This window comes from Mytilus galloprovincialis, chromosome 11 (genome assembly GCF_965363235.1).
Source record: "Mytilus galloprovincialis chromosome 11, xbMytGall1.hap1.1, whole genome shotgun sequence".
Taxonomy (NCBI): Eukaryota; Metazoa; Mollusca; class Bivalvia; order Mytilida; family Mytilidae; genus Mytilus; species Mytilus galloprovincialis.
This window is the reverse complement of record NC_134848.1, coordinates 40313714-40337069: the sequence shown is the minus strand read 5'-3', so window position 1 is coordinate 40337069 and position 23356 is coordinate 40313714. Positions and strand designations below refer to the sequence as shown.

Here is a 23356-nt window from a genome sequence, read left to right as displayed (position 1 = left end):
TATATCCCATCGAACTAGAGATAAAGGATAATACACATACAGTTAAGTAGGTCTCTTATATTGACTTACTCGTTTGAATTGTTTTACATTGTCTTATCGGGGCCTATTATAACTGACTATGCGGTATGGGCTTTGCTCATTGTTGAAGGCCGTACGGTGACCTATAGTTGTTAATGTCTGTGTCATTTTGGTCTTTTGTGGATAGTTGTCTCATTGGCAATCATACCACATCTTCTTTTTTATATTACATCTAGAAATTGACAATGAGGGTCGGTTGAAAACAAAACTTTACGACATAAGAGATGATTTCAGCTTTCAAATTGTGAACTTTCTATTTCTAAGTAGCAACATTCCAGCAGCACCTGCACACGGGGTATATATCTCCCAATTGATACGATATTACCATGCGTGCATTTCCTATCATGATTTTCTTGATAGAGGATTGCTGCTCACAAGGAAGCTATTAAACCAAGAGTTCCAAATGGTGAAGTTGAAATCATCGCTTCGTAAATTTTACGGACGCCATCACGAGTTGGTTGACCGTTACGGAATAACCGTTTCACAAATGATATCGGATATGTTCCCTACGTCGTAACTACAATCCCCTTCCCTTTCATAAATGTGACCTACCGAATAAGACTATTTACCGGTTTTGTTATCACATAAGCAACACGACGGGTGCCGCATGTGGAGCAGGATCTGCTTACCCTTCCGGAGCACCTGAGATCACCCCTAGTTTTTGGTGGGTTCGTGTTGTTTATTCTTTAGTTTTCTATGTTGTGTCATGTGTACTATTATTTGTCTGTTTGTCTTTTTTATTTTTAGCCATGGCGTTGTCAGTTTATTTTAGAATTATGAGTTTGAATGTCCCTTTGGTATATTTCGTCCCTCTTCCTAAGGTATATTTGACATTACCCGGTATTTAAATTTTCCCCCTTGACGGATACATTTTATAAACGATTATATATGTATATATCTAAAAAATATTGTTAGCTGTTGTCGTTTTCACTACAAGCATAGCAGAAATTATTTGATTCTTTTATGTTAACATTCACTGCAAATTTTTGTAGTTCTGTACATATATACTTATCAACAGGACATATTAGGTTATAATTTCACCAATAAATGAGTAGTTGAACAATCTTTAGAACGTGTCGGTTTTTCCTTGATATTGCCGAAAATCAGTGATCCGACTGACACAAGTGAACTGACATAACACCTGATTAAACAATCATAATTTCTTTTTTTAAGTTACAAAGTTCCTTATATTATCCATTGTTATCAGAATCGTATGTAATAATTGAGAGCAAAAGATATTATTTTGTCAGAAAAATTTGATTCGTACAAATTAATTAGAACTACCTAAGAAAATGACATTTACTAAATAATTAGAAAATTAACATTTGTAATACCAAATACTTCATTATATACTTCTGAAACGACTTTTCGTCCTGAATATGCATGAAATGTTTGCCACTGGACGTTTAAACAACCACTGAATAATCAATTAATCAAATTTTGCTCTCAGTAAAAATGACTTCAACAATATAAGACACAATTGGTGTCTGTTGTTTGTTTGTACAGTAAATATACTGAATGTGTTTATATTCCTTTCCAATTTCAAGTATGTAAGAAAATTCATACATATTTTCAAACATCTTAGCTGACATTTCAAATTTCTAGGAGGTGAGATTCACGGGGTTTGACCTAAAACTCTCTGGGAAAATGCAATTTTAATTCCAATTTGAAACCTAACGGTAATAGATATCCCAAGGGCTTTTTTAAATGCATGTCTAATTTGATAAGGAGATTTGAATAATCTATCTCAACATGCTCAATGGTAGTTGAAATTATTCAGTGCAATCATTTTGTGTCCGTCGTTGTCTTTCATACATATCAATGAATTGGTGTATCCACTGTTTGCTGTTCGTAATCTGTTGTTTATGGCAGTCGATCAGGCCTCGCGATTGATTCCAAAATGTAAGCTCCCACTTAGGTAAATTAATGATCATTTATAGGGGAGGGGCTATTTTTCTCGATGCAAACATTATTTTCCTTCCTGAAAAAAAAACCAGCTTAACAATTTTCTATATGTTTTCATTAAATCATAAACCGATGCATATTAAATGATTTTTTTAAAATTTAAAAACATATTTTTATGGTAAATATATATAAATGTCTGGGTAATTTTCCTCTCTAAATAATAATTTTTTTTTCATTTTTTAAGGTAATAGTGTTATCAGTGGGCAGAATCAATTTGCGCCAATTGCAGTTTTGAAAAGGTATTAATTGCGCCACTCTCTTTTATTTTGATGGTAATAATTGCGCCAATAAATGAAATGAAATTGCGCCACATTTACCTGTTAATATTTTTTACCTATATCATACCTGTACGTCATGTTTTACCTATATCAAGACAAGACAAGACAAATACTTTGTTAAAGTCTCGCCACTTGTTACATATAAAACATACAGCTTTTTAAAACACAAGTTAACAATAAAGAGTTTTGAGAGACTATAAAACATTTGTTTCTTGAAATTATAATGCAAATACAAGTCAACTATCACGAATATAAAATACATTTTCGCTTTATCAAAATTTCATAGCAGATTTTGGCAGTATAAAATACCATATTGTCATTTGTAAAAAGAAATATTTTTTACATTATTAGTGTCCAGAAATTAGAACGTCAAATTTTGAGAACTGCGTGTAAAAGAAAAGCAACCAATGTGTTGTCAGAGCGACCTACAAAAATAAATTCAGAGATCTTCAAAATTGTAGAAGAAAATTTAGAAAAGAAAGATTTAAAATATGTGTGTTAGCCTATGTATAGAGAGAGAAGAAAACTGCGTCCGGCTTAATCTAAAAATCGAGCAGAATTTCACAGAATATTGGATGATATTGGTGTTGTTACAAACAAAGATGATGACTTTGTATTGTGTAACGATCCAGAAAGCGGTATAATTTTATTAGGATGCGAGGCTAATTTGAAATTTCAGTGTACAATGTCAGATGAGTTTTTTGCTGTTGGTACCTAGACAATCATTTAGTTGTTATATATAAATAAAAATATATAAAAATGGCGCAATTAGATGATTATTTTATTGGCGCAAATGATACATTTAGTTTTGAAAATTAGGTGGCGCAAAAGAGGTATTGGCGCAATTAAGTTGTGGCGCAAATGAGTTACTTTTTGGCGCAAAAAGATATCGCCCTTATCGGTTATGTAATTTGACACGTGTCTTATAGTTCAGTGATTTTCGGAAAAATTAATGAAAACTGGCACAGGCATTGTTCAATTATTATCAGTGATCTTTTATTGATTAAATTTGAATATATGCATTAAATATCAATCTCAATCTAGATAAGAAATTTGTTTACACTGCACATCACTCTTTTAGTCCTTAGTAGCATATTATAACATATTAGTGCACTTATGAGTCCTTAGCCGTGTTTAGACGCACCATTTTCTGCTCTATGGTTGGATTGTTGTCTCTTTGACACATTCTCCATTTCAATCCTCCATTTTATTCAATTAATTGTGATTCTCTTTATCTCTCTGTTTTATGTTTTTACAGACAAAAACAATTCGCAGAATTAATCTAAAATAGCAGACATTAAACTTTTTCTTTTAAAAACTTTTAGCATTTTAACATTTTTTCAAGATTTAACCATTAGCTTAAGAGCATATTTCCCTTCTGTTTAGAAATTTGGCTTGATACTGTATGGAGATTTTTGTTCCAACTATTATGAAGAAATTAACGACTTTTTTAACTAGATAAATATCCAACAAAAATACCATTTTTTCTTAAATCAATTTCTTTTAACAAAAATAGAATTGTTACACAAATGTAGGAAGAACCCAATTTTGTAACGAAGATATTCCTTATCTCTTTACCGAAATCTGCATATCTTTATATTTTGAAACATAAAATCTTAAGGGTGTCTGCTCAAAGGACAGAAATGTCCAAGAAACCGAAATATTAAGGAAATGTCGAATAATTCAAACCCATTTGTCTTTTAAATTTAGCACATGAAGATATAATTTTTAGCACATATACACATGTACAAATTGATTTTGTAAAAAAAATCACTGTCGGTCTAAAACTGTATCGCATGCCCATAAATGTCCTAAAGCTTTAAATGTCAGATCATGAGAGTCTGAATGGGGATTCAGTATTTCTGTATTCTATATTTTTAAGCAATTTGTTTTATAATTCGTTTTACCTTTTGCCGATCATTCTTTATTCCATATATTCTAGTACCTCATCATTTTCTTTTCTATTTGTCTGGTTATTTTTTGTATTCTTTATTTTTTTGTCTATAATTTCCTTCTATAAACCCCCATTCACACCCTCATGTATAATGGAAGACGATAAACATTTTAGTATACATACCACCCGTTGTCACTTTCACCTGACATACAAATCACATACTGTTATTACGGCCCGTTATTTCCACCTGGACACAGGACTTATATAATATATATATTACGTAATAATAACGGATATAGTAAATTCAGTAGAATATAACATGTATCAACGCACTGACTTCTTAAATGTATTTTGAACTGACAATTGTAAATAGTATTTTTAGTTATTTTAAAACTAAGAATGAAAATCGGGGGTGTGTCAAAGAGACAACAATCCGAAAAGAACAATTGACAGCCGAAGGCCACCAGTTATATTTGCTAATGTTTTTGTTTCGAATAAGGCAAAAGCCATTGTATTTTCAGAAAATCTCTAAACGGGTAATGAGAGTTTAGCGACCTTGACTTGCTCACAGCCCTAGCACTGTCTCTAAACATTGTCGAATTTAAGAGCCTATATCAATTAAGGGATATGCTACCTAGCTTTTAGAGTTTACAAAAATATACATTTCAGAACCAAATTTTGGCTTCTTTATATTTATACCAAAATTGAGTTCAAGGCAGTATTTTGTCGAAGAGAACTATTACCCAAAGTGCAACATGCGAGAAGAAGTTTCATTTCCCTTATTGTTTTTAGTGATGTGACTAATCTTTCGAGGTTACGTCACGGAAATATATCTTAAATGAAAAGGTGCAACTGGGTGCATCCCTAAAAAACAAATTAAAAAAAATGTTTTATATCTGACATTGAAACAAATATACTGCTCATAATAATTGCACATATGTAGACTTTAATTAAGATATCCCGCGTTTTATAAACCATCGCACTCCATTGCGCCAAAGTCGTCAGCTTGAGTTGTTCGTGGACCGTTTTCACAAATTCTGGTATTAATACTTTGTTGTTTCCAGTTAATCGCCATTTTGAATACATGTTTTAAATATTTATATATTTAAATGATACTTGTCCACACATGAACATGTTGAAGCTGGTTACGAGGTTTCAATACATATTCGTACAATCGTTCTTAAAGTTTTTGAAAATACGTGTTGAAGTTTTGATAACAAGAAAAAGATGTGGTATGATTGGGGATGAGACAACTCAAAATAAAATGACACAGAAGTTTTCACCATAAGTCACCCCACGGCCTTCAACAGTTAGTAATGAACACACCACAGTAATTATTTCATAAATTATCACATACAAAATGTTAAACAGACAATTTGTTAAAAAAAATGAGGAAATAAATCAATAAAATATTCCTGTTGATACTATCTTTTGATTGAAAAAAGCTTCTGTCCAAGTTTGATAAAAAAAACCCAGGACAGTTTATCAATCTAATAAGTGTTTTAAAACTTCTTGATACTATCTTATGATTATTAACAAGCTTCTGTCCAAGTTTAATAGAAATCCAGGATAGTTTAAGAAACGGTCATTAAAATTTCAAAGACGCCGACGGAATGTAGGATCGCTTAGTCTCGCTTTTTCGGCTAAAGTCGAAGACTCGACAAAAAAACATACAAATCAGATTTTTTTCTGACATACGGGCGCACTACGCTTTTTTTATACGCCCGTCAACATTTTGACGGGACGTTTTATGGTATACAAATGTCCGGCGTCCGTCCGTCCGCATGTCGCACTGTAACTTGAGAACCGCTTATCCATTTCATGAAACTTAACATAGTTGTTTCTTATGATGGTTTTCGGAATTTACTCATATTTTTAGTGAAACCATTTGTATTTACACGCATCTTTGTCGGAATTAAAATAAAAACAAAACACTTATAAATATATATATATTCCTTTTGTCTCCGTATATCTTACATAAACATTTTAACAAGCTGACCACACTCTTATTTATAAGTTGGCGCACATCAAAGTCGTGCTCCTATGGCAAACAATTTTGTTGCAAACGAAATGAAACAACAGCAAAATTATTTTTCCTTTTCATCATTTAAATAAGGACACAACACATTAATTAAATATTTGAAGCATAAATCTTTTCGATACAATTGTTTTAAATCACTTAAAATAAAAAAGATCGTCATTGTTTAATCAGTTGCTATACAAAATGTTATTTGGCACGTGTCAAACGGTTCATTGATTTTCGGCATATCAAAGAAAAACCGGCACGTGTCTAAATAATGTTGAATATCTCGTTTATTTATGATTATTTTTCTGTAAAATTTGAAATTTATGCATTAAATATCAATCTCTAACATGATATATAAAAATAATACATATAACAGCACTCCTTCTATTCCTTAGTGGCATTGTATAGTCAAAGCCTTATTGCAATAAGGATTCCTTAGCAGTGTTAAGACGTACCGAAAAAAAAACAACATCCGTCATTCTTTAATTATCATAGAAGGTTAACAACTAGTTTGTTTCCCGGCCGTTATTGAAATTCTTGACAATACCTTAATATTTGTATGTTCCGAAGGCATACTGAATGTTTTACGGAGGGGACCAACCTTGTCAGTAACAACGTACTATTGTGAACTATTTTTCGGATAATAATCTTTTAGACATACATTAAAAACGGTGTCATTGATATGCAACCATGAACACAATGAAAAATGAATCCGTGAAAGCGTTCCATGTTTATTCCATTCAAGTAAAGACTTGTTATGATAATACCATATATTTAATTAATTTATAAAAAAAAAAAAAAAAAAAAAAAAAAAAAAAAAACAAGATTATATCTTAAACTTGTAAATCCAATTTCAAGTTTTAAAAGTTCCTCAATTTAAAATAATACATGATATATTTGCGTGATCTTATATTTGTTTAATTAAAATAATGCCTTCAAATACATGTAATGTTTATTTTTATTCAATTTTCCACAAAACATTTCAGCTTAAGTTAGTTTAAATGAAATTCAGAACAGAGAATTTAAACACTGTTGAAGAGAATATACATATTCGTGTTAATTCGCCTCAATTTAATTTGTTAATTCATGTTTGACATTTAACATTTTGATCCGCAATCCACATTTACCCGACAATCTTGTATATTGTATTTTCTCAATGAAATAACATAACGTGCATGTGACCATCAGAAACTAAGACAAAAATGATATTTATAATGGTATTTATCAAAACTTAAATATTTCGAAATATCTTAGTAGCATAGGAATTTGCAAAATAAGCGAAGAATTATAATCTACCTAGGATTTACAACCAAGGATTTGTATAGTTTCATTCAATCAAATATTGTTGGTGTTTTTGGCGACTATAGCAGCAACATTGCCGTTATTAAATAAAAATATTAAATTTTCGCTATCTGATAATTATAGCCGCGGGTTAAAATGTTCATTAAAATGTATAATAATATACTATAATGGGCATTTTAGAATGGCATGAAGTTCATCTTCAATAGTAGAGCTACAACACATGTCATCTCGTGGACTTCTTTTCTTTCATACTTTCCAGTTTCTATTTTTTTAGTGGAGCTACCCCACATTTAAAGGAGTAGGTTCAGTAAGACCCCTTTTTGGCCCCAAAATATAGCAGTTTTACAAAATTGTTAAAATGTAAACCTTTAGTTATTTATTGGACAGTAGAATGCTTCTGCTACATAAATATGGGCTGTTTTTGACAATACAATGCACATATATCCGGTACTAGCACCATTAAGTCATGCTAAATTACTGAAATCCTAATAATTCTAGAATCTTAGTTAAATTTTAGACGGTTTTCGTGTAAAACGAAAGTGGCCGCATTCGTGTTCATCCTTAATATTGAAATGTAAGTTGTATTTTATGATAATACATAACATATATAAAGGTTGAGGATGAACACGGATGCGGCCACTTTCATTTTTACCAAAAACCATCTGAAAAGTGACATTTTTCGGCATATTAGGTAGATTTTTTATATTTGAGCTTGAATCGGATCGTTTTTAATGACTAAATCTGTTAAAATCTTTCACATAAACTAATTAATTCAAATAAAATAGACACTAAAAGTGTTCAAAAAGTGGTCAAAATCTTTCGTCAGATGAACCTGAAATTTGAGGCCAAAATCGGTCCTTACCGGACCTACTCCTTTTGCAAAAACACATTTTGTTTTTAATGGACAGAATATTTTTAACAAATATCAGTTGGCCAACAGTATATTTTTAAGTCCATTTTCGCTCAGTTGAATAGAAATTCCAATTTTAACTCTTCTGTCGTAGAAATGTCAATATCATGTTATTGTTTGTACGTACAACGTGTATCATTATATCAAAATATGTCAGTCCCAGCCAAGATTCACCGAATAACCACAAAATCTTTACAGATGATAAAATATTTACACAAGAAGTCATGAATCTGTATGAACGTTATGTACGATGAAGTTAATTAAGAGTCTACAAGAAAGTAAGTATGACTGTAAATCTTATTTAAAGTCGGAACATACATATATATTATATATATATACATATACTTTAACCGCTCTATAACCGATTATCATATAAAAACCGCAATGTATAAACGTTACACAATTAGAGATGAACGTTTCACAAATGCACGTTATCTGACCTACACAATTATACACGATTGACAAACGCACGATACACGGTTAAGAATGAATGATTGATGAACGTACGATACACGGTTAAGAATGAATGTTTGATGAGCGCACGATACACGATTCAGAATACACGATGCACGCACGTTACACGGAAAATACACGGAACGATGAATGATGAACGCACGATTAATACACGCACGATGCACGCACGCAACACGCACGATACACGATGAACGCACGGAATAATGGTCAGTTTGAATTTTAGAAGGTCTGTAGCTGTGCCTGCATACGGAGTATATATCTCCTAATTTATACGATATTGCTGGGCTTGTATTTCCTATCATGATTTCTTTGGTAAAGAGTTGCTGGTTTCAAGGACGCTATTGAACCAAGAGTTCCAAATGGTGAAGTTGAAATCATCCCTTCTTGAATTTTACGGACGCCATCACGACTTTGTTGACCATAATGGAATATACGTTCCACAGATGATATCGGATATGTTGCTTATGTCGTAAATTAACAACAATTCCGTTCCCTTGTCATGAATGTGACCTACTGAATTGGACTTTTTACCGGGTTTGTAATAACCTGAGCAACATGACAGTTGCCATATGTGGTGAAGGATCTGTTTACCCTTCCGGAGCACCTGAGATAGTTCCCAGTTTTTGATGAAATTCGTGTTGCTTAGTCTTATATAAAAAATTGTGGCGTGTCTTGTGTACTATTATTTGAAATTGAGAATGTCAAAGACAACAACCCAACCAAAGAGCAGAAAACAGCCGAAGGCCACCAATTAGTCTTCAATACAGCAAAAAAATCCCGCGCCCGGAGACGTGCTTCAGCTGACCCCTAAATACAAATGTGTACTAGTTCAGTGATAGTTTTTTCTTTTTTTTAAGCAATAGCGTTGTTAGTTTATTTTCGATCGACGAGTTTGCATGAGTTTGAATCTGCAAAAAACGGATGCATCTCGTATGCAGTTTCTATGTCTATCATATTGAAATCCGCCAGCTTTAATACAAATAATTGTTTGCTTTATTTGCACTTGCACAAATAAAGTCTCCAGTTATGCAGCTTCCGAGTGAAGCAAGCGGTAATGTGCATATTATTGTTTGCGAAAAAATAATGTCGATTTCCCTTAAACATTAATAGAGACAACTATTTCGATTCAACCAACTAAAGCTTCGAGTGCCGGGTGAAAATATCAGGATACAACAATATGTTTACATTGTCGGACACATAACATCTTTATGTACTCGTCACGAAACAGTAAAAAACGCAGGGAGAAAAGCTGAACGAGCTTCGCTTTTCGTTTTGTTTATAAAGCTCGTACAATTTATTGTTTTTATTACCCGACAATGTAAACATATTATATATTTTTATCTTGCTATATATTTTACAATCTACCACGCGTAAAGATATATCACACATCGAAATTAATTCCGTAACATATTTTTTACGGAATTAATCTTATTAGGATGATATTATACACACATACACATCTGTATACCATACTCAATTTTAACGAATGATTTTTTTTTCAATACTGATCTTAAATATAAAACTTCCTCTGTGAAATACATCTGAGCATTCACCAGCACCTAAACATAACATGAACACAAATGGTCTCCCTATTTCATCCCCGTTAATCCTTTTTTGTGTTTAAATTATTTATGAAATATTAAATGTATATTGATAATGTACTATAGAAGCCTATGACTGTTAAAGAATAGGTAAACACTAAGTTAAACGTGTATTTATATATTTAAAAGAGGGACGAAAGATACCAAAGGGACAGTCAAACTCATAATCTAAAACAAACTGACAACGCCATGGCTAAAAATGAAAAAGACAAACAGAAAAACAATAGTACACATGACACAACATAGAAAACTAAAGAATAAACAACACGAACCCCACCAAAAACTAGGGGTGATCTCAGGTGCTCCGGAAAGGTAAGCAGATCCTGCTCAACATGTGGCACCCGTCGTGTTGCTTATGTGATTACAAATCCGGTAAATAGTCTAATTCGGTAGGTCACATTCATGAAAGGGAAGGGGATTGTAGTTACGACGTAAGGAACATATCCGATATCATTTGTGAAACGGTTATTCCATAACGGTCAACCAACTCGTGATGGCGTCCGTAAAATTTACGAAGGGATGATTTCAACTTCACCATTTGGAACTCTTGGTTTAATAGCTTCCTTGTGAGTAGTAACCCTCTATCAAGAAAATCATGATAGGAAATGCAAGCACGGGAATATCGTATTTTAAAGTACACATATAATAAAGAGATCAATTTTTCATACACATATTTTAGTTATGTATCGTAAAATAAACGTAAACAAAAACATGGCAGTATGAAAAATGTTCAGTCAGGACTCTACATCGTCAAAATTATCTCCCCATTACGCCAGTTCATTTTCACAATCGTAGAAACGGAAGCCATTGTAGGGATGACGCGCTACCAATTTTGCTCTTGGAAACCGATAAATGTATCCACATTGCACCATTACGATCCTTATATGTCAGTTGTATTTTTAAAGACAAATGTATCAACTAGCTAATGAGCATCAGTTAATAATCTTGTCTGTATTGATTCAACTTAAAACTATTGTCTGATCGGTTGTCAGGTGGAATTTTCGAAAATTCATAAACATTTAAAAAAAATTCTTATTAAAAATTTCGTGGAAGGGCAGACTAGATTTTTTTAGTGTATGAAGACTATAAACTCTAGTTATCACACACAAACAATTAGAATTTTTCGAAGATATGCATTTCATCATCCAACTTGAAAGACTGTCGTCAAGTACTTTCAGTAAAAAAATAGCTATTCTAACACACCTTCTCTGTTTTTGTGACTCATTAGATAGGTATTTCACTTGACCCATATATTTCATCTTTTAGTACTGTTATTTTTTTGTGTTATAAAGTCAACCTGTAGCTTTAATATATAAAAATGATAGAATCTGAAGCGAGACGATGTATGAAATATTCTTACTTTGTACGATATCAAGACAAAATACTCAACTCAAGCACGCCCTAACATAAAAAGGTGCACTCGATTTTCTCTTTTCGATACAATTGTTAGGCAGCAACCATTTGATTTTCTGGGGGGGGCTATGGTTTTTTTTGGAAAAAAAAGTTTGTTTCCAGGTTTTGGTGAAAAAAATAATTTGTTTTGGACCCTGAGTAAAAAAAAATGTTTGTTTCACCCTCAGCTGCCACTATATGTAATGCTAAAATTGAAAGAAAAAAATTGTCTTCGGTTTGTCGCTAAAAAAATAGATTGTTCTTCGCCGAAGGCGAAAAAAAAAGTTTGCACAGAAAAAAAAACCATAGCCCCCTCCCCCCCCCAGAAAATCAAATGGTTGCTACCTTACCCATTTTTGGGAAATTTTTGTTCCAGGGGCGTAGCACGTGCCTACACATAATTTGTTCACAATTTTTTTTTTTTTTTTTTTTTTAAATAATAAACAACGTTATATGTAGATGAACTCCAGTGAAGTTGTCACAACTCTAATTATCGAATGTCATGTGTACACTAGTCTCTCGTCCTTAATGAATGGAATATTGGATAGAATTGAATGTGTTTTTTTATGTGTGTACCTTATATAGAAACTATAAACTAGAACTTTGGTTCAGATCATTTCAATTCTATCAACAAAAACTTGAAAGAACTTCAACTTATACACATGAATTTTTAATTAGTTGTTAGTTTTCAACAAGCTTTCCACTTTGTTTTCACCCGACTTGCCAATGTTGCAGGATGTATAAATACGTAGTCACCTCTGGTCAGAATGGGGACATTTAATCTTATGCCTAGTTGTAGAGAGAATGCCACTCTTTGAGGAGTTCGTAGTTGGTCTACTGAAATCCAAAGTGTCTGCTCCTATCCAATAATCCCTCATTTTCCAATGCATGGCATTTTCAAATTTCCAGACCTTCGTCCCGTACAACACCTATAACAGGACTAAGCTCTCTATTGTGTTTATTGTAAATAACCAATTTGTTTTTTTTGGTTCTAAACTTGCATAAATATTTTACACTGGATGTTTAAATCTATCAACTAGCTTCCAGTAGTTTTTAGTACTCTCAGATCTACGTGTAATGACCACAATTATTCAAATTCCTAAGCAGGTAGGGATTTTACAGTAGAGCGGGATATAAAGAAATACGAATTTCTTGAATTTTGTTACGTTAGTATGAACAGAACAGGACTTTTGCATTAGGCATCTACTATGTGTGTATGTGTTTGTGTGGCTAGAGTGAAGGTTTAAGAATCAAAAGATTGATGGTTGATGTCTTTCTATCCAAAAGGATAGTGTTATTACAAAAAATGTATATAGTAATATCAGTGTTTACGTGCACGTGCCTATTTTTTTTAATGAAGCCGGATCGTCAATATGTACTATCAATTAAGTTAAACGTATATATCGATCATAACGGAATATATTTGAAAATACCAAACAGGGTGTACTGCTAAATTAAAGGGATACGCGGATCTATGCTGGGCAGTACATATTGTAAATATTTTTTTTTTTTATATTTGATTTTCCAATTGTACTGCGTTATTTAAAAATTATTCATAATTCTTCGAACTTTTCATCATGTATATTATAATTATCATGATTAAATAACCAGATAATTTAATATTTTTGTGCATAAAATTTTGCAGCCAAAACGCTGAAATCCGTTTTCCGTCGGGGGGCATCGCCCCCCTGAACCCCTACCAGGGCTCTGCCCTGGACCTGCGGGGGGCCTTAAGCGGCCCCCACACCCCCTGCCGATTTGTGCCTACAGTTGAATGAATACCTAGCTACGCCCCTGTCTTCAGTCACATAATGAAAGGGTAGACACGAAAATTACTGAACTGATAGATTGATATGTTTTCCGTCCGTGGTGATTTTTTCAAAAAAATCATGGTTATGCATTTTCTTCATCCAACTTGAAAGATACCCATGTCGTCGACTTGATATCTAATTGTTCTGCTTAACTATGTACTAGATACATTGAAAACTTATGCAAATGGTGTTTTTAAAATAAAACACCTCGTAATTGAGAAGAAAATTGCAATTTTGTTTGTTTCTATTAACTTTTATAAATTTTGTCACCATAGTAAACAATACAGTAAACATTTATCGCATTCTCTAACAAAGAGCTTCGATTCTTTTGTTCTATTTCAACCTGGTTTCCGACTGTGTTATAACACGGGAACCAAATAATTATAATAGCAATGATGTCGTTACACATAATGAGGTTCCAGTCAATATAAAGTCCATGACAAGAATCGAACAAGATTGTAAATTTGTATCAGAGCTTAAGGTAGAAGCGAAAAATTCCGAATACATGCATGCTGTATGTGTAGGCAGGTGGGTAGCTAGACAATACACTTATACAAATTTTAAAAATTATCGCTTTTGTGTTACATACGTAACATAAATTATGGCTCGAGATTTGGTAGAACGGTCACATGCACCGCTTCTGCATGCACGCAGCTGTGCGTGGTGTTCTGATTTATGATATGAAAAAACTCAGCCCTATCCAAATAAAAACCTATTTTCAGTTGCAATCTTAGTTTTTCAGCCATCATTCCCGTCAACCATTTTTGCACCTACTTGTAGAGTCAAAAAATAATATTTTCCTGTCTTGAAATATTTGCCACTGAACACATAGCAATCAACCGAGCTGATCGCGTGTCCTATAAACTACTTGTGAAGGTGTCTTTCCTTTTCCTTTCATATTCCTTTGATATTTTCATTGTTTTATGTAATGCCAAACAAGTAATGTCTGTTTTATTTCCTTAATCAATAAAAAATGCGACAAATTAGTATAATTTTTTTGAAAATTAAGACATGTGACATATTGCATGTTAAATATAAAATAAAGAAAAGAAATAAGAAATGTGTCAATGAGACAACATCCCGACCAAAGCAGGAAACAGCCGAAGGCCACCAATTGGTCTGCATCACATCGAAAAAAAAAATCGAACCCGGAGTCGGTCTCTAGCTGGACCCTTAACACAAATGTTAACTAATTCAATACATATCGACGTCACACTATAATTATATATTTTTTTATTCCACAGTATAAGCACTATTAAGATAATAACGAAAAGAAACCACGAAGAACAAGATGATTGGTTCTACAAACGTAACCTCATAGCAGAGAACAATGGTGACCCGGTCGGGATATTAACATTATCATTTCCGGAAGATCCGATCCCTGTGTAAATGGCAGATGGCAGTTAGGTCCGCTGCTGTATGCCCTAAGGTAATCGGTGCCCTCAGGTAATCGTGGCAATAGTGCCCATATGCGTAGTAATAACATGATCTAAAAATAGAATAAACTAAAAATACATCATTGTACTTTCTATTTCGACTGACAGTATATGTGCGAAAAATAGGAGAAAACAGGAACACATACAATTTTTTTACAATAAGTTACGACAAATAATGCACGAAAAAAATCCAAATATTTGGTTTATTTGTGATCATTGCAACGTGAACAGATATTTATTTAGTGAAACGTAAATGACTTAAAATAATTAAAATGAAAACACTTTTTGAATGGCGAATTCAACTTTTATAAAAATAGTTGTCAAAAACTGGTTTCATAGAGATTTATGTAAATAAATGTATATACAATTATTTAAACTAACTATTAAAGAATAAAAGTTATCCACACATGCCTAAGGCAGAAAACATTTGATTTTCGGGGGGGGGGGGGGGGGGGGGGGAGGGGCTATGGATTTTTTTTCTTCGGCGAACGACAATATTTTTTGGAGACAGGTCGAAAACATTTTTTTTCTTTCATTTCAATTTTAGCATTACATATAGTGGCAGCTGAGGGTGAAACAAACAATTTTTTTTCTCAGGGTCAAAAACAAATTATTTGTTTCTCAAACAATTAGAAACAAACTTTTAAAAAAAAACCAACATACCCCCCCCCCCCCCCCCCAAAAATGAAATGATATGTTCCCATTCAAATGCATTGATCTCCAAAAAAAAAGGGTTCCTATCCCCAGATTACCCCTGGACCCGCCACTGAGCTGTTACAAAAAATATCGCTATAAACTGTCACGGCATTATTTGAATTTAAGTGTACTGCATGCATCTTGCACTGTAAGATTAGCATTAACACTAATGCAAAATTGTTAAATAATTACCACTTTCGTTGGTTTTTTCTTATCTTTGTTTGAAATGTATTTTATTTAAAGCTTCTTTGTGTACCATTCTTTGTTTATTCGAACATGTCGAAAGGGGTAGTAGATATATATACAATTAAAATAGAAGAACCTAGATAACGATATGTATGCGTTCAATAATGATACATATAAAAAAGAAGCTGTGGTATAAATCCCAATGAGACAACTGTCCACAAAAGGACACAGAAATTAACAACTGTAGGTCACCGTACGGCCTTCAACAATGAGCAAAGTCCATACCGCATTGTCATCTATAAAAGGTTCAGAAATAACAATGAAGTACAATTCAAACGAGAAAACTAACGGCCTTAATTATATAAAACAAATGAACAAAAACAAATATGTAGCACATACTAGTAAACAAACGACAACCACTGAATTACAGGCTCCTGACTTGGGGCAGGCACATACTTTTTTTTTTCTCATAAAAGTTGTACAAACAATCGATATGTGAAAAGTATTCCATCAATTATATCAAAGTATAAATAATCATAAATCTTTATCATTTAAGCAAAAGATTTACATCCCTAATTAACTGGGCATTTAAAAAGTCGGAATGCGAGTACATATGTTCAAACTCTTTGCGATCATTTTTTAGTAGCAATAAACAAAAGAACTATGTCAATTGGACATGCTTTGATACTATTTATGCGCTTGAATTTTTATTTGATAACATTTTTGTTCGCTTTGGAGATTCCTTATATCGTCAAGTTATTGGAATTCCAATGGGGACTAACTGTGAACCACTTATTGCGAAACTGTTTTTGTATTGTTATGAGTTACAATTTATGACTTAAATTAGCAAAGACCCATCAAAACAATATTTGATACAAAAATTTAACAATACTTTTAGATATTTGGATGATATATTGGCTCTCAATAATAACAACTTCCGTATGTATACTAAAGAAATTTATCCTGTAGAACTTACTTTAAATAAAGCTAATGATAACAATGACCACTGCCCTTTCCTCGATCTTGATATCTATATCATAAACGGGAAGCTTAATACAAAAATTGTTGATAAGAGAGATGATTTTTCATTTCCTATTGAAAATTATTCATTTGTAGATGGTGACGTTCCCTTGTCATCATCTTATGGTGTTTATATATCTCAACTTGTACGATTCTCTCGTGTATGTAACAACGTATTAGATTTTAGCGAGAGAAATTTATGTATTACTAAAAAATTATTACACCAGGGTTTTCGATATCACAAACTGGTCAAAACATTTACTAAATTTTATCATCGGTATAAGGAAATAATTCGTAAATATAACTCAACATGCAGACATCTTATACGTTCAGGTATTTCACATCCAATTTTTTATGGAAATATTCTATATAAAGAACAAAAATGTCAGTATTCTCCTCAGAAACTAACAAAACCTTTAAATAGACTTATTAAAAAGGGATATAGTTACGATACTGTTGTCAGGTCATTAAAGAGTGCATATTTTGGCTTTAATATTGATTCACTGATAGAGTCTTTGAATCGGAACTAAACACATCTATTTCTAAAAAACAGTTGTTGGCATGACACGGGTTATGTTCTTCTCATATATTTTATGATAGTATGATACTAAACCCCTAACGGGAGGGATTGTGCCTGATATTCATATGATGAACACATAATCTTTCAATCAGTTTAATTGAGGTCTGGAGCTGGCATGTAAGTTAACTGCTAGTAGTCTGTTGTTATTTATGTACTATTGTCATTTTAATTATTTTCTTTTGTTACATCTTTTGACATCGGACTCGGACTTCTCTTGAACTGAATTATAATGTGCGTATTATTATGCTTTTACTTTTCTACACTGGCTAGATGTATAGGGGGGAGGTTGAGATCTCATAAACATGTTTAACCCCGCCGCAATTTTGCGCATGTCCCAAGTCAGGAGCCTCTGGCCTTTGTTAGGCTTGTATGATTTTAAATTTTAGTTTCTTGTGTATAATTCGGAGTTTAGTATGACGTCCATTATCACTGAACTATTATGCATATTTTTAGGGGCCAGCTGAAGGACACCTACAGTTGCGGGAATTCTCGCTACATTGGAGACCCATTGGTTGCCTTCGGTTGTTGTCTGCTCTATGGTCAGGTGGTTGTCCCTTTGACATATTCACCATTTCCTTTCTCAATTTTAATAACTATGTTTCTGATCTAATTTTGTATTCTATAAACGGCATCTATATATTTACACTACAAATCTACAACTCTCAGTATATGGCTACACGTGCTGATCTTATCTATATTCATGCATAATATTCATTAACTGTGTATGAGTATCAAAATCGTATCATTCGCGATGATGACCAGCCAGTACACACTGTAAGGATTTTATTCACCAGTATTAAAACAGAGAAACATTGCAGTACGAACAGTAATCTATTTGTTTTTCATTTGACATTACTTTGAAAGTAACGTAGTTACAAGCACAGGTTATATAATGTATAACTGCTTTTTTAAAATGTTGATTGTCTTAATCAATCTTATTTGAGAGATGTTGGATATTTTCAATGAAAAACCTCACATCTCCAGTGGACTTTGTACATGATCAGATAACCTTAGGTCATCGTATTTCCTGTATCTCAGATCATATCTATGATTGCGCACATGGTGAGGTAACCTCAGGTCACCTCTGTATGATTGAACATTGTGAGGTTACCTAATATTACCTCTGTATTGCTGTACATGTACTACTGTGTATGGTCAGGTTACCTCAGGGAACCCTTGTACTACTGTGCATTGTCATGTTACCTCAGGGAACCATTGTACTACTGTGCATGGTCAGGTTTCTCAAGGGAACCATTGTACTATATACATGGTCAGGTTACTTCAGGGAACCATTGTACTATTGTGCATGGTCAGGTTACCTCAGGGAACCATTGTACTACTGTGCATTGTCAGGTTACCTCAGGGAACCATTGTACTACTGTGCATGGTAAGTTACCTCAGGGAATCATTGTATTACTGTGCATGTTCAGGTTACCTCAGGAAATCATTGTACTACTGTGCATGGTCAGGTTACTCAGGGAACCACTGTACAACTGTGCATGGTCAGGTTACCTCAGGGAAACATTTTCTACTGTGATGTTCAGGTTACCTCAGGGAACCATGGTAGTTCTGTGTATGGCTATGTTACCTTAGGGACTCATTATTATACTGTACTTGGTCAAGGTACCTCAGGGAACCATTGTACTGTTGTGTATTGTGAGTTTACCTTAGGGAACCATAACCATTGTACTACTTTGCATAGTCAGGTTACCTCAGGGAACAATTGTACTACTGTGCATAGTCAGGTTACCTCAGGGAACAATTGTACTACTGTACATGTTTAAGTTACCTCAGGAAACCATTGTAATACTGTGCATTGTCAGGTTACTCAGGGAACCACTGTGCAACTATGCATGGTCAGGTAACCTCAGGAAAGCATTGTACTACTGTGTATTGCCAGGTTACCTCAGGAAATCATTGTACTTCTGTGCATTGTCATGCCTCCTCAGGGAACCACTCTACTACTGTGCATGGTCAGGTTTCCTCATGGAACCATTGTACTACTGTGCATGGTAAGGTACCTCAGTGAATCATTGCACTACTATGCATTGTCAGGTTTTCTCAGGAAACCATTGTTCGACTGTGCATGGTTATTTAACCTCAGGGAACTATTGTACTACTGTGCATTGTCATGTAACCTCAGGGAACCATTGTACTACTGTGCATGGTCAGGTTACCTCATGAAACCATTGTAATATTATGCATTGTCAGGTTACTCAGGGAACCATTTTACTACTGTGCATGGTCAGGTTACCTGAGGGAACCATTGTACTTCTGTGTATGGCCCTGTTACCTTAGGAAATCATTGTACTACTGTGCATGGTCATGTTACTACAAGGAACCACTGTACTGTACTGTGCATGGTCATGTTACCTAAGGGAACCACTGTACAACTGGGCATGATCAGGTAACCCCAGGGAACCATTATACTAATCTGCAGGGAACCATTTAACTACTGTGAATGGTCAGGTTACCTCAGTGAACCATTGTTCTACTGTGCATGGTCATGGTACCTCAGGAAACCATTGTACTGCTGTGTATTTTGATGTTACCTCAGGGAACCATTGAACTACTGTGCAGGGTCAGGTTACCTCAGGGAAATATTGCACTACTGTGTATGGTCAGGTTACTTAAGTGAACCATTGTACTACTGTGCATGGTCATGTTACACCAGGTAACCACTATACAACTGGGCATTGTCAGGTAACCTCAGGGAACCATTGTACTACTGTGCAGGGAACCATTGTACTATTGTGCATGTTCAAATCTCATCAGGGAAACGTTGTTCTACTGTGCATGGTCATGTACCGCAGGAAACCATTGTACTGTTGTGTATTGTGAGTTTACCTCAAGGAATGATTGTACTACTCTGCATGGTCAGGTTACCTCAGGGAACCATTGCACTACTGTGCATGGTCAGGTTTCTTCAGGGAACAATTGTACTACTGCGCATGGTACGTAACCTCAGGGAATCATTGTACTACTCTGCATGGTCAGGTTACTTCAGGGAACAGTTGTACTACTGTGCATGGTAAGTAATTAGGGAATCATTGCACTACCGTGCATGGTCAGGTTACTTCAGAGAACCATTGCACTACTGTGCATGATCAGGTTACTTCAGGGAACCATTGAACTACTTTTCATGGTCATGTTACCTCAGGGAACCATTGTACTACTGTGCAAGGTCAGTTTATCTCAGGGAACCATTGTACTACTGTGCATGGTCAGGTTTCCTCAGGGAACCATTGTACTACTGTACATGGTCATGTTACCTCAGGGAACCACAATACTACTGTGCATGGTCAGGTTACCTCAGGGAACCATTGTACTACTGTGCATTGTCATGTTACCTCAGGTGACTATTGTTCTACTGTGCATGGTCAGGTTTCCTAAGGGAATCATTGTACTACTGTTCATGGTCAGGTTACTGCTGGGAACCATTGTACTTCTGTGCATTGCCAGGTTACCTCAGGGAACCATTGTACTACTGTGCATGGTAAGTTTATCTCACTGAACCATTGTACTACTGTGCATGGTCAGTTTAACTCAGGGAACCATTGTACTACTGTGCATGGTCAGGTTTCCTCAGAGAACCATTGTACTACTGTACATGGTCATGTTACCTCAGGGAACCACAATACTACTGTGCATTGTCAGGTTACCTCAGGGAACCATTGTACTACTGTGCATTGTCATGTTACCTCAGGTGACCATTGTACTACTGTGCATGGTCAGGTTACTGCAGGAAACCATTGTACTTCTGTGCATTGCCAGGTTACCTTTAGGGAAGCATTGTACTACTGTGCATGGTAAGTTTATCTCAGGGAACCATTGTACTACTGTGCATAGTCAGGTTACCTCAGGGAACCATTGTACTACTGTGCATTGTCAGGTTTCCTCAGGGAACCATTGCACTACTGTACATGGTCATGTTACCTCAGGGAACCACTGTACTACTGTGCATGGCCAGGTTACCTCAGGGAACCATTGTACTACTGTGCATGGTCAGGTTTCCCCAGGGAACCATTGTACAACTGTACATGATCAGATTACTTCAGGGAACCATTGTACTTCTGTGCATGTTCAAGTTTCCTCAGGGAACCATTGTACTACTGTGCATGGTCAGGTTACCTCAGGGAACAATTGCACTATTATGCCTGGTCAGATTACTTCAGGAACCATTGTACTACTGTGCATGGTAGGTTTCCTCAAGGAACCATTGTACTAATGTGCATGGTCAGGTTACCTCAGGGAACCACTGTACAACTGTGCATGGTCAGGTTACCTCAGGAAACCATTGTACTCTTTTGCAGGGTCAGGTTACCTCAGTGAACCACTGTACAACTGTGCATGGTCAGGTTATTCATCAAGATAGACAAGAATGAGATTTACAGATAATTTAGTAGACTGAATTTTTTTCTGAACTCATTTTTTTCTGTTTGTTTATAGGTTTATTTATGGTGAATGGAAACATAAATATAGACTTTTTAAAAAATTTTGCATCTTTTGGGGATATCATGTTTTCTTGAAGTGGTGAGGTCTAGTAAAAATAGCAAACAGAAAGTAGAAAAAAAATGAGTTGACTTCAGGATTGCGTAACTTTTTATTCTTCGTGGCAAGACCCCCTTTTATCAATTAAATCACAATTTCACTTTGGTACATATATGATATGAACATGATATTTTTTCTAAGATCAGCTGTTTTGCATGTAAGCCTATGGAGCAGTCAATAACAAGACTGCAACCTTATGTTAATTTGATTTGAATCGATTATATTTGTTGTTATTTTATGGGTTACCTGAGGTAATCCTGTTATGAAAGAATACTTCGTAGATACTTTGCTGGTATATGCATTTATGCTGTAATTACTCAATTTCTTAATTTAAAATGTAGGACTTCATAAATTTGTATTGTTTATGCGATTATATGTAAATGTTACCTGAGTTCACTTGAGATAAATGGGTTGTATTTGGTGTTATAATTGGGGTTACCTCAGGTAACCCTGTCATGAATGAATACTTCGTAGATACTTTGCTAGTCTTTACATTAATTGTAATAAACCAACTTATTCATTTTGAATGTAGGACTTCATTGAAGTTATATTGTTTATGGGATATATATGTAAAGGTGATCTCAAATAACTTCAGTTAAGTGGGTTATATTTGCAATTATTATTTGGGTTATCTCAGGTACCCCTGTTATGAAAGAATGCTTATTAGATAGTTTGCTAGTGTAAACATTTATGTTGTAATCAAACAATTTCTTTATTTTACATGTAGGACTTCACAGATGTAAATTGCTTACGCGATATTTAGAAAATGCGATCTGTCTTAAATTGATTTAAATGGATTATACTTTTAGCTATTCTATGGGTTACCTGAGGCAACCCTGCCATGACAGAATACTTAGTAGATACTTTGCTTGTATATTTATTTATGGTGTAATAAACCAACGTCTTCATTTTCAATGTAGGAGTTCCTTGAAGTTATATTGTTTATGTGATGTAAATGTAAAGGTGATCTGAATTAACTTGAGTTAAATTGGTTGTAATTGCTGTTATTGTTTGGGTTACCTCAGGTAACCCTGTTATGAAAAAAATATAAGAAGATACTATGCTAGTGTATACATTTGTATTTTAATCACACAATTTCTAAATTTAAAAATGTAGGACTTCATAGATTTGTATTTTTTATTTGATGTTATTGTTA

The 23356-nt window shown here is 34.2% G+C and overlaps 1 protein-coding gene across 3 annotated transcripts in view; it reads left to right on the top strand.

Annotated features, from left to right (window-relative positions):
- LOC143052176 (uncharacterized) overlaps positions 1-23356 on the top strand; it is a 142706-nt gene that overhangs the window by 107556 nt on the left and 11794 nt on the right. Inside the window, exon 1 of one of the 3 annotated variants that reach the window (XR_012971018.1) lies at positions 15010-15116. The exons of the other annotated variants lie outside the window; for them this stretch is intronic. The gene's annotated coding sequence lies outside the window, so the exon portion shown is untranslated. Of the gene's footprint in view, positions 1-15009; positions 15117-23356 lie in introns of those variants that run through there. 3 annotated transcript variants of the gene reach the window in all.